The 13,704-nt window shown below is 36.7% G+C and overlaps 1 long non-coding RNA gene across 1 annotated transcript; it reads right to left on the reverse strand.

Moving 5' to 3' along the window:
- Positions 1 to 8,963: 8,963 nt before the first annotated feature.
- On the reverse strand, positions 8,964 to 12,308 carry LOC122046659. The gene is made up of 2 exons (XR_006130339.1): positions 10,776 to 12,308; positions 8,964 to 10,442 (listed from the first exon to the last, which is right to left on the reverse strand). It is a non-coding gene; the product is annotated as an uncharacterized LOC122046659 (long non-coding RNA).
- Between the last annotated feature and the right edge of the window lie 1,396 nt (positions 12,309 to 13,704).

A 13,704-nucleotide genomic window follows, 5' to 3' on the forward strand; every position in this document is an offset into this window, starting at 1 on the left:
AGAATGCTTGAAACATATGACTGAGTAATTTTATTTATTTGTATTGCCTCGTAGCACAGTTACATGTCCAACTTTTGCATTCAATCCTTGTACATGGAAGCTGCGGCAATCCTTTCTTCCTGGTGTATTACTCTGGTAATCGTATTTACCTTTTGCCCTCTTACCTTTAGTAATATTTTGAAAATTATATATATATATATACTTTTTATTTAATGATTGAGCCGCGAGTAAGGCGGGGAGATACAGACATGCATGAAGAGCCCTGCCATCCATTACTCTCACTGCTGGAACTTGCCCTACAACTCTTGCATCCACTTTGGAAGGCACCTAACAGTAGCCATCTTTGGAACCATATCTCTGCTCATTAAATTCGGCTCCCATCTCCTTACTTTATTATGAATCATATTGATGATCATCGTCCACACACATTATATCATAATTATATGTGTAATCATAATTACAAACTCTTTTTTAAAAAATTAATTTAATTTTTTATCTAAGATATTAAACTGATAAAAATAAATATAACACTTGATCTTAGTCAAAAGTCGAGACAGATATATTTTTTAATATCGCTGGCTTAAAACTTCTTCGTTCGTTCATAATATTGTTAATTTTAAAATTTGGGACTAAAGCAACTAGGGTAGTACAAATTTTTTATAAAAAATAATTAAAAAATTATTAATAAGGTTTAAAATAATGTTCAATGTAAAAAGAAAAAAAATACATAATTTAATTTTGCCCTTCATGAAAATTAGTTAATAAAAGTTTATATTCTTAATAAAATATAATAAGATAATAATATTTAAATATTTTTAATGAAGTTAAAATAACTTTAATTAAATTAATAAAAATATTGTATGAGTAATAATTTAAATTAAATTAAATTAAATTAAAATTTACTACTATACATTATAGATCATAGCTTTTAATTTTTACCTAAAGATTCTCTTATTTTTTCCTTCGTACAGGAGACATTATTTGACAACATTCAATAGCTCAAACAAGTTGTTGACTGATTAATCTCTTTGATGGTCAACGCAATCTAGTTACCCTCTGGAACGAAATTAACCCAATTGAATTGAGCCTAGTTAATAACTCTATCTAGATAATATTCCACCATTTATGAAAGAAATGAATATCGAGGGATCAATAAATCAATCCTGTCGCGCCCTCAATTATGTCGGTCACGAGGAGACGTGCCCCCGTTCGAAGCAACCCATGCATCCGCAACTAATCAAGCAATCCGTTTGTGCATCAAGAATCGATGTGTTTTAAGTTCCACGGATTGACAAAATTAGTAATTATATGAATAGTTAATCTAATAGATTTTGTGATTAATTTTTAATGGATTTAACGGATGTATAATATTTTATTAAACATTTGATCTTCCCATACAATAGGATACTGTGCTAGAACAAAAATATCCTTTATTATTTACCTATTTATATCTAATAGGGGCCGATAATAAAACGTTTAAAATGAGCGTTATCATTCTTTTACTAAAGAGTCGATGCCTTCAGATTTTCTATCTATCCATCAATCAAACCTACCTTATCTAATCCAATCTACCTCCACTTTAATAAGCTGCCATCTCACAGTTAGGTTGATTGTCGTGGGGAGGCTCAGCACATGGTGGATGGCCCCCGGTCAGGTCGACGGGAGACCGGAGGCATGCTCCAACTTTAAGACTCTTCTTCTAGCTCCTAAACTTTATCCATTTCCTTGTGAAATGTGATTGTAACTTAAGCGCCTTTTTAGTATGTTTCTGATAGCTTTTCTTTTTCTCCTTGGAGATTTTGCAGAGTTCATCATGCGCCATGGTTAGTTCAAAGACCTATAGTAGTTTGTCTACTTATCTTTTAATGCATGTCTATCTCTTCATCTACTGTGCTTAGCCTGGCAGCTGGCTCTGTCATCAGTACTCGACTTTAACTTTACCTGGCTGAGAGATGCAGCAAGCAAGACCCACCAGACTATGTGCCATGACATTTTTGCTGCGTTAGACAAACATAGTGGAACATCTTTTCTGCATCTAGTCTGAGATGACTCTCAGCTCTGCTTATAAGGAAGATGCTTGGAAGTGGTTACTAAGAGACGGGCTTTACTGAGGACTACTACAAAGTCGAATATTGCGCACGACTCTGAACTCCATCGTCAATTTCGATCAGTTTGCTTATAAACTTGAAGTAAAAGAGAATGTGGGGGTGTATTTGCTTTATGAAAAAAGAGATGGGAACAAGAACCAAGGCTGTTGATTTCTCTTCCTCGGAACTCACTCCTTATCCACATTTGTCTATATGGAGAGTTGGAGACCATGCACAGCAGAGAACGCCCAACACTGTTGATCGCTAGCTCCGTGTTATATAATTTGTGGACCCTGGCAGCTTGCTTCGGAGGTCCCAAATGAGACTGTTTAGTAAATCTAAGGAGGACCCTTCGATGTCTACGCAATCACAGGGCAGTGATTTGTGTGGTGAAAGCCTAGCAGTGTCAGCCTTGAGTTATCAATATAGGAAAATAAATCATAATTATTCCGGTATGAGATTATGGCATGGTGAGTTATTGAAAAGGAACTGTCGTTCAGAAGATTGTACGTTGATAAAGAGAGATCACAAGACGCCTATAAATACTCGACAAGAAGTTAGAATGAGTACCGAGGTTGGATTTGACATAATCATTCCGACACTCAAGTTAGCACAAGTGTTGGAGGAAGAGTAAATTAGAGTAGAAGAATTTGAATATGTGTGCATGTACTTGCCGAGGTTGGATTTGGCATGACCTCCGACACTTAAATTAGTATAAATGCTGGAGGAAGAGACAATTAGGGTAGAAGAATTTGAATATGTGTGCATGTATTTGCGCTTGCGGAGCAGACAACCTTTTATAGGGCTATACCTCTTATGCCATATTCAATTGCCAAGTTCCTTATTCCGTTCGCTGTTCATGTGTAGCGGCTCATACAGTCATAGGCTATAATTAGACACGTGCCTCCTTGATCCACAGACCCCAACTTCTAATCCTTGCAACTCTACTACGGCTAAGGAGACAACAACAGATATTAAAGTTTAGATCCTTATACCCTATACATACTTAGGTATGATTTGACGATTTTTGTTTTTTCATTTTTTTTACATCGTTAATTCATCCTTAAGTTAACACGACATGCTTACTACTTTTGCTATTATCAAAGGATGAGTAATCAGAACAATTGGTTCAGAACCGACATGCTTAGTATTTTAATCCTTGCAACTCATTAAGCAATATCAATAAGAACATACATTTGTGTCTAGTTATCATAAAAAAAGGTCATAAATATAAGAACATAAATATGCAATAAAAATTTATAAAGCTTTGTACATCATCCCATGCTGGAACTCTTCCAGATAACATATCCAAAATGGTTGACCAAGCACTCTTAGAGTTGATACTAAGTGAAACCCTTTTAAGATGATCTAAACCTTGGAAGGGTGCAATATCAAATCAATCACTCCCCTCGTTGAATAATCTATCATATGCATCCTGAAATTTAAATCATAAGGAATTAATCAAATCAATATATATAGAATGACTAATCTCAAACCTCTTCTCGATCAATTAAGTGAGTGCATAAAGTTTCCGTGCGTGCTGAAGAAGAGAAAATAACATTTCCACGCTGTCGTCCTTGGGGATAAGAACCAGATGGACCTCCAACTTTAACAATTTGGTTGCGAAGAATTGGAAAACTTTCTATGATGGACATAATCTCTAACTGAGAAAACAAAATCAATTAACAGGTAAAAAGCAACTGTAGTGTGCGTAAGTACTACATATCAACAACAATTTGAAGTCACTAGAGGGTCTAACAAACTTGTTTACTGAGGAAAAAAACGATATTAGCTTTTGCCTAACAAGTTGGTTTTTGATGGTGTAGCATGTAAATGGAAACCTGAGAACCCTTTGAATGATAGGAATGTGTCTTAAAAATACTACTAATGAGTGGTCTAACATTACCCCATTGCCCATACTTCCTAACCCTGACTTAATATATAATTTTCTATGCCCATGTTTTATGATCAAGAGAGACTTCAACTTCAATAAGGCAACAAAGAAACAATCTCATCAAGGAAACAATCTGAATTATGGAGAAACCAACAAAAAAAACAAAACTAGCAATCAAATTGATATCATGTAAAATAAAACTAGCTTTATTTGTTGGTTATTATCTCTAGTTGATGGACTTAATTATAAGTTGTGCATGAGTATAAATCGAACTCATTAATGTGATCTAACTTAGACTTTTTGAGTTTCGATTGTTAGATGTAGACCTTGTATGTGTAGAATCTATAGTTCCACATTTATTATTATCTATGAGCTCATAATAGATATCCACTATATATAGGGTTGGCCCCCAAAGATTTAGGGAATTATCTTGACAAAATTCATGGTTCCCCATTAGACCTAGAGTTTTTAGGCGACGTCAACCCTAAGTCCCTTGGAAGACCTTTTTTTTTTTGCTTCTGCTTCTTCTTCTTCCTCAAGGTTTATTTATGGACGACGCAAAAGACAAGGATGTCTCTTCAATCAGGTTCATTTGTCTTTAGTTATTCTTTATGTTGTTGTGCCATGATTAATTGTTAAAACTAGATCTATGCTCATAAGTTCTTGTATTTTCTATATGTGAATTCTTATACGATTCTTAGAATTTATGTGACTTAGGTTTTACAAGAACTTTCAATTAATATCAGAGCCACGACTCTTTCTTCGAATTTCATGGATTAAAGTTAGGGTTTTTCGTAGATCTTTTGTTTTAGCAATTTGATCATCAATTTGCTGTAAGAAAAAAAAACTAGGAAAGACTTGGGTTTTCAAATTTTTTGCATTTTCATGAAGAACATGAAGAACAACGAGTGAACCGCCACTTCTTCACCGAAAACCGCCATGTTTGGTCTGATTTTAGGTCAAATCGCGATGGCTTAATCGATTGTCTTGGTCGGCCAATCGATTACCAAGCCTAAAATTGCAAACAAAATCATCTTTAATCGATTGACTCAATCAATCAGTTGGCCCTAATCGATTCCATTGGTTTGGTAATCGATTGGGACGACGAATCGAATGCAGGATCAATTTTAATCGATCAGGTCAATCGATTCAAAGCTACTAATCAATTGTGTCAATCAATTAACAGCTAAAATCACGATAAATCTATTAGAATCGATCATCTTAATCAATTGATAAAATTAATTGATTAGGACAATCGATTAACCGCCTAAACCTGGTACAGAATAAGTTTTAATCAATTAAGATTGGTTTTTAATTGATTAAGATTATTTTTTAATTGATAAAGTTTGTTTTTTAATCGATTGAAAGCTTTATTAATCAATTTCACTAGTTTCTAATGATTAAGAGTTTTCTAATCGATTAAAAGTTTTGTAATCGATTAAAATAGTTCTTGATCCTGTCGAGAATCTGAGAAGACGGAACTACCGAAATGACGTGGTTGGAATGTTGACTGCATCTTTATGACCCGGATGGTGAGCTGTCTTCTGTGTTGACCAAGTTATCATAGGGCCTCTGGTCAACAATACCTGTAGCCAGCGACCGAGTTGCTCCGGTCTCTGGTACCCCTATGTTCGAGGCGGGTCCCACGAATATATAAGTAGTCGATAATGGTAGAACAATGAAATAAATATAGGATGAGTACAGTGACGTACCCTGGCCCCGGAGGGCGCTCTCAGATGGATCGGTAAGCTAGTCGCAATGTTGATCGAGTCGTCGTAGCCCTGAAGGGCAAATGAGTGTGAGTTAGCCGAGGAGCCGGATCTGAGGGCGACGACATGGAATCCGATGTAGCATGGATCCAAAAGGCAGCACACAATCGGAATACAACAGCGGCACGACCGGCATATGACGACGCCACGCAGGCCGGAATGTCCTAGCGGCTCAAAGGCCCGATCACACTAACGGCTCGTAGGCCGGATAATACTAACAGCTCCCCATAATAATAGTAGCGCAAAGGGCGAAACACAGTGATGGTCAGATCGGCGCCGGAAGCAGCGACAGTGACGGTAGAGGTGCCGGAGTCAGTCGCTATAGAGGTGTCAGAGAAGGCGGGCTACGGTGAAGAAGGGCCACGACGGTGATGCTGCGAGGCCGGCAAAAGTCGTATGTCGGCCAATAGTTGCTGTTGGAAGCAATGACCTAAAAGGGCGAAGATGGCGCGAAGCATAACAGGGAGTACAGGGCGGCAGCGACCCGGAGGCCTTAGGCTGCGATGAGATCTGCCCGTGATTGCTCGCAGCGCCGATGACTCACACACGGGAGAGAAAAGGGGGTGTCAGTGACCTGCGGAAGAGCCCTCACGTGAAGGCATCAACGTAGTCGGGGTAGTTGGCGCTGGCAGCATGCGTATGCTGTTGGAACCCCAAGGTTGTTTTGGTGTGATCAATAAGTTAAGTTAGGTCCTGTGTATTTCTAACCTTGTGTCTAAGTATGCAGGAGCTTAGGAGCACAGGTAGTCGAGTGAAAGACGCAGCTAGCGAGAAAGACGGCACGCGGTGCGTCCGAGGGACAAGGCGCTGCGGAAGAGTACACCGGCGGACGAGAAGGAAGCGTGCAGTGGTTCCGAGGGACGAAAGCCAGAGCGGAAGACTGCTCGAGGAGTAGTAACGAGCCCAGGATCGCTCTCGAGGAATCAACAGTATGATATAATCTAGGATTGTCTTTTATTCCTATTTTTTTGGGGTTTTCGATATAAAAATGGAGTTAGGGGTTTAAGCTTTAAATCTAAATCTAACAGAGGAAAAACACAGCAATTAAGAAATTAATCTAAAGCAAGAGTGAAACATAACTATGTGCCAATGAACAAATCATTACGCATTGTCACACTACGTTGTGATAAATCCATCAACACACATCAAACTGAGGATGAAATTACGAGACTCAAATAAATCTGATCTAAAGCAAGATGTAAACCTAATTTAGCACTTAAACACTAAACAATTAACCAAGCACAAATAAAACTTAAACTAAGCTTCAACAAGGAAAGAAATGCTAACTACTTGCATAAAAATATAACGAACATTAAAAGAAATCTGTCTAAGCTATAAAACAGTAAGAAAAAGAACTAGAATGAAATAAAAACCAATCCTCTCACAATCAACTCACAAACTTCATACTCTTGCCGTCACACAAGAGTACCAAAATCGAAACCACCCAATTTCGGACCTCAGTGGAGATTCTAAGCTGTAAATCAATTCGAGGAATGCTCACAAGTGCCGACGGACCACCCCCGACACGCTGGAAACAACCCGAACCCAAGAAAATGCCGAAAATACTGGAAATATGCTACCGGAGCTCTCTGAATCTGGATGGAAGTCGTGGATTGCAGATGTGCATCGGATGAAGCTCAATAACGCCGGCGGACCACCTCCAAGCGTCACTAATGGGAATCGGAGTGCAGATTTGGAAGACCACCTCCAAATCAGGCGAAAACAGAGAAGTCGTCGTGAGCAGATTTTCCGCCGGAGAGAACACTCGCCGGTGCTCCAGATGATCGGGATGAGCTTCTAAGAAGTCTTCCACCAAGGTAGAAGTTCGGGAAATGGATTGAAGAAGGAAAGGGATCGAAATCCCGGCAAAAGCTCGCCGCGGGACGCGCAGCTGCGTGAGGAGATCGACGAAGGCACTATAGCTACTGTAGCTTCTATTTAAATCAGATCTGGATCTGATCGGACGGCTGAGATGATTCCGAGCTAAATCAACGGTGAAAAGTCATCCAAATTCTGATCCGAAGGTACTGATGTTGATCTAGGGTCTGGATCTACCCTCCCGTAGGTCGGATCGATCAGATCATCACTAGATGGCCCAGATCTGCCGATCTTCAATAAACGGTCCAGATTAAGTCGGGCTGGATCAATAGCTAGATGAACTCAGATCTGCATCAAAACTTCTGGATCTTCATCAATGACTCAGATCTGCTCCCCATTAAATTCGATCGGTCAGATCTTCAACGGATGGTCCGGATCTGTCCTATTCTTGATGAACGACTCATAATGCTCAATGGCTAGATCTTCTCGTTTGAACTCCGATTTGAGCCCAATTTTAGTCCAAATAGATCCAAATCCAAGATCCTTTGATGCCTACAAAATAAGAATCAAATATTAGCATCAAATAATATAAAAATAAAGTAATTTGCAATTAAGTCCAAAAATACACACAATGCATAAAATGTGATGTAACCATGATTTAAACTATGAAATCAACATCAAACCATGCATATATGAATCAAAATAATGCAGTAAAATCATGGTTATCAAATCCCCCACACTTAGTCTTGAACGTCCCGTGCAAGTAAAGAAAACTAAAAATCATCTCCATAGAAAATTCTCTAGCAATACCTAGAAGATAGTAAAAAGAATTTAACTAAGATCATCTTAAAGATCACAAACAATCATGAATACAATCCAAACAATAATCAGTAGGTATGGTAGTTTCAATCCAAATGAAAAATCAAGCAAGTTGCAATCTCACAAGGTATTTACCTATTCTAGCTCTCACACTCAATCATGTGTATAAGTGGAGCTCACTCAATGCAACTCACAACATTTCACTACCATAAGCTTGCTTATTTTCTACTTCTCCACCACTATAAACATAGCATACATGAATCAAAAGGATTTAATCATTAAGAATTGAAATGGAATCAAGAAAAACAATTTAAGTGAATGAAGTGGCAAAGGAAAAGACTTAAATGAAGAAAATGAGAAGATGAGAGTATTGGAGGAGTATACTTGATGAGTTGACCATTTTGATGTAAAAAGGGATGAATACCATTTGTTGTCACCAATTCAAAAAATCAAGCTAACCTCTCCTTCAATTTGATGGCAAACCTAGAATCTTGATACTCTATCTCCACACTTGATACTCTTTTGTTTTGACACTTTTTTTTTCTTCCTTTCTTCTTCACTGTTTTTGCACTTCAATTTCAGCACTTTGAAACTCAAAAATAATCTCAAATCATCTCATGGAGAAGAGCTTCCTCCCCTACACTTAAAATTTGGCCGTCTCGGACAATATCAAGCTTTCCAATTTTTAACACTCTTTGAACACTGTTATGATTTTCTCTTCTGCTGCAGGTTCTGATTTTTCTCTTCCTCTGTTCCTGTGGTGCTTTACAGTTACAAGTTTCTCACCATTGCAGTAGAAAAAATTCAAAATTGCAGAAGTTAAGCAGCAAAGAATGACTAATACTCAGATTCAATGAAACTAGATATTGAAATCTTTAGCTCATTTTCAATGAACCAGGGAAATACAAACTTCTTCCAGCAGCATTCAAAATGAATTCTACTGAAGTGCAGCTATCAAATTCCAGAAATCAGCAAGCAAGTATTCAGCAGCAACAGATTTCAGTTCTATACTGAATTTCAGAGCCCTCTTATGGAAATACAACACATTGATTCAGAAAATTAAGGATGCAAGCTCAGCAACATCTTGCTTTCAACAATTCCTGAATTTTACATATTCATCCGAAACTCTTTCTAGCAACAAGGTCAAGTAGCAATAAGCAACTCTTGTAGAATTCAAACAAAGCACTTTTATCTCCAATAAGTTCTAAATATCAACCTTCATACCTGAACAATTCCTGAAAGAAATGAATGAACTCCATTTGTTGCCTAAAAATATATAATCTTCACTTAACTCTCTCTGATTTGCGTACTGCTAATGGGATTTTGGTACAAACTTGATACAACATGATCAACTTCTAGCAGCTACACTCACCTTGTAGGTTTCATTTCTGTAGAAATTTTGAGTTTGGATTCTCAACTTCCAAATGCTATAGACCTCCACCAATACTAAATCTCCACCTCTAAATTCCTGCAATGATCAATTTTTGTAATCTCAAATTCCTGCAATTTCTGTACTCTGTTTATGCAGAAAACTGAGTACACAGTTTCAAAAATCAAATTCCTGCAATGATCGGCTTGAAAGGAAGTTGCATTTGTTACAAGAGTATAGGACTGTAATATGCTCACTGCCAGTTTCACAAACTCGGAATAATTCTGCAATTATGTCCATTTCTGAAATCAGATTTAGATCCAGCAGAATAGATAGTTATTTCTGAATCAGCTACTTGTCTCCTCAACTTCTTTAAATGTGTTTTCACTTTACATTGAAACAGATATCTGTTAAATATGAACAGAACTTGAGAAACCACTTCTGAAATTCCAGCATTAACAGATTTCAATTCTGTCACAGCAAGACATGGCATTTCAGTTGGCACACGGAATGACACATCAAGTATCAGTACTGTCATTTCTTGCAGCCTGATTAGATTTCCTGCACATTTATGTTCTTTCATTAATTTGATGCGAGATTACCATTTGTTTCTTCACACTTTAGAATTTCACAAGATCTTCTCCTCAACTTGATATTGCTTCTGAATTTTGATATACCATAGCTAGCTGCATTTTCAGTAATCAGAAAACAATTTTAGCATATGCAGATTCTGCAACTTTGATTTTAAGTTTCAGAAATGAAACTTCAATATAACTTCAACTCAGCTTATTCTTAAATCCAGCAAGAAATCAGATCATTACAGCAACTTGGAAATCAGAATTTCAGCAACTATCAACTTGGAAAGCTTTTAGTTGGCACATGGATTCAGAATCCAAGAAATCAGAAAATCAAATTTCCAACAGCAACACATATCAAATTTCTCCTTAGACTGAAATTTAAGAACACTACTGGAATTGCAGCACATAAATTCACAAATTAAAGGATTCAAGTTTAGCAACCTCTCAATAAATGTAATTAGCTTCTGAAACCCATGCAGTAGCAATATGAAGCTTAGTTCCAGTAGCCTTTCATTTCTGTTACAGTTTTAGTTTCTGCATAAAACAAGACTTCACTTGAGTTCATCACTCTTGTTTGCTCTTACATTACAATAGAGAATCAATTGTATCAATCAAGAATTCAGGTTAGTAATCAAATCCAATTAAATTCCAACTTCTCATTCCTGCATAGCAGAAATGTTCAGAATTGAGCATGTCTTTCAAGAAATCAGAACTAGGACTCACTTAGCATTAAAGTGAATGGAGCTTAAATTCAAAACAATACTGATCAGAAAATAGCTTGTAGATTGGCACGAACTGGCACATCTTCTCATTGCTGCAGTTTACAACATTTCCTCTTTCCTGATCAGATTTTCTGTTTTTACAGCAAACGCCTCCTTTTATTCTCATTGGTTCCATTTCAAAGTTGAGATTATAATCCTTGAATAAAATATCACTTCATAAATTGAAATTCATCACTGCCTTCCTCCGTTTCTGCTGCAGATTTTTATACATTCTCTGCATATTCGAATATAGCATGAACAAAATAACATTTCAAATTTGACATTTAACTTGGATTAGTCACTGTCCAGGAAGTTCACAAGAGAAGGTGACACAAAATAGAATTTGTAGTGCATAATCTGAAATCTGAAATTCATTTCTGCATCCAGATTTTGTTACTGATCAAAGAATCAGTGATAATATTTCTTATCAGAAACAATATTGGCAGTTGGCACAAGAAATTCAATCCACTGCAGAAACAAAAGTCCAGATTTCCTGGAATTGGAGCTAGTATCTATGAATTGTTGCTTTAATCTGTAGCTTCAAAACAAAGTTCGTTGACTCCAACAGCTGTCATTTTCTATAACAAGTTCCTATCTAGAATTCCACAGCCATCATCCAAAACTCATTATCTAAGTTCAACCACGTAATCTTGAACTCAAATCTCCACATCTATTTCCCCCTTAAGTCGGATTGATTTCATAATCCCAAAATTTCCCAAATAATTTACACAAGAGATCCTCTATGTACTCAAAGCATATGCATCTTCCCCCACACTTAACCTTTGTCCATATCTTGGTCAAGCTAACTCATCAAGCAATTAATCCAAAACTCTCAACGAAATAAAAGAAATATGACAAGCAAAGAGAATTAGGAATTAGAATGCTAGATGAAAATGTTTCAAGAAAATTGTGGAGAAAGAAATGGGAAATCATGATGGAACAAGAGTGATAAATTTCCTTGATCTCCATGCACACATATGCTATTGTGACTTTGAAAAGAAACTAAGCAAGTTCTAGAGTTTCAATTGCTATGAGTACATGTCACACAAAGAAAATAATAGAGAATAGGCTTGTAGTGGTCCTCTTTAGGTATTTTTATGCAATCAAGCTTGATTAATCAAAATGAAATCCACCACCATTTTAACCAATATCATGCAAGTAGAGCATTCAATCATGTTAAATGACCTAAAATTGATGATCAAATTTAAGAAGCTTTTACCATCTTAAAAGTGTCACTAAACAATTCATGGAGACTTTTATTCAAATTAAAATGCTATGTATATCAAATTAAATGCAAAGTATGAAAGTAAAGTGCAAAATGCAAAGTATAAAACTAAAGAAACGTATAAAGAATTTATTAGACACAAAGCATGAATTAAAATGCAAAAGCAAGCAAACTTGGAACTAACTCCCCTTTCATTCCCGGTGGTTGAAGAAAGTCTAGTAAAAGAAGTCACCCCCCGGAAGTGGAGTAATCATGGTTCTACTCAAATTCTTCTTATTACTCATTTTTCCTTTCAAAATTCTCTCTGGAGGTCTAAGTCGGTTCAGTGTAAGCATCCACTCCAGACGCTTATGTTCTCCTACAACATCAATCAAAGAAAACACCTCCCACACACATGTGGGGTAAAAAGAAAATAGGAGAAAATTAGTTTGGGTAAAAGATATTTCAAGAAATGAATCACAACTAATAAAATCAACAAATGGTACCTCTATAAAATTCTCTGAAAAATTACACAAAATACTCACCTTGCCATCTTGAGAGGTACCTGGAGTGGTGATTGTTACCTCTTTTTCATCAAATAAATGCTCAGACTCCAGTTCAGGTGAATGTTCAACTTCATGTAATGATTCTTGGGTGCTTGGCTCCATAGCACAAGTCCCTACACTTAAATCCACTATTCTTGGTGATTCTTGAGGTAATGCTTCCAGTAAGCATTCCCCTACACTTATATCATCTTCTGCAACAATACCTGCATCTTCAACAACATCTAAAGCAACAGCATTAGTAGAATCAGAAATCTGAACAATTACATCATCACCACAAATAAAATTAGATAAATCTTGTGAATAAATGGGAATAGGGTCAGGCCTGACAAAATCACTACTCTCCATCTTTCCACTGGAGTTCTGTGCTTGTAACTGATTAATAGATGATGCTATATGATCTAACTGACTCTGTATATTCTGTATCCTTGCAAATTGTTGCTCTTGATGCTCTCTCATTTGTTGCATAACTTCATTGCATTTCCACATTGATTCTTCAATTTGTTCTTGTGGATCCTCATACCTATTCCGTTGCTCCATAGGTGGGTAGCACTGATAGAACTGAGTCTGAGGCTGATATTAGTTATTCTCCATCCCATCTCCAAAAATACAGATAATATGGATCCATGGTCAAATAAATCTCCTGTTCTTACACTGAAACACTAGTAAATAAAATTAGAAGACTCAGGAACAAATAAAATCAAACACATGGATATATAAGCATGAAAGCAATCAAAACAACAATCCTAAAATTACTAAACATTGCATATTACAATTTCCCCGGCAACGGCGCCAAAATTTGATAAGGCACAAAATCTAAATTAAATATCACAAATAGGCTT

Source organism: Zingiber officinale, chromosome 2B, assembly GCF_018446385.1.
Source record: "Zingiber officinale cultivar Zhangliang chromosome 2B, Zo_v1.1, whole genome shotgun sequence".
Lineage (NCBI taxonomy): Eukaryota > Viridiplantae > Streptophyta > Magnoliopsida > Zingiberales > Zingiberaceae > Zingiber > Zingiber officinale.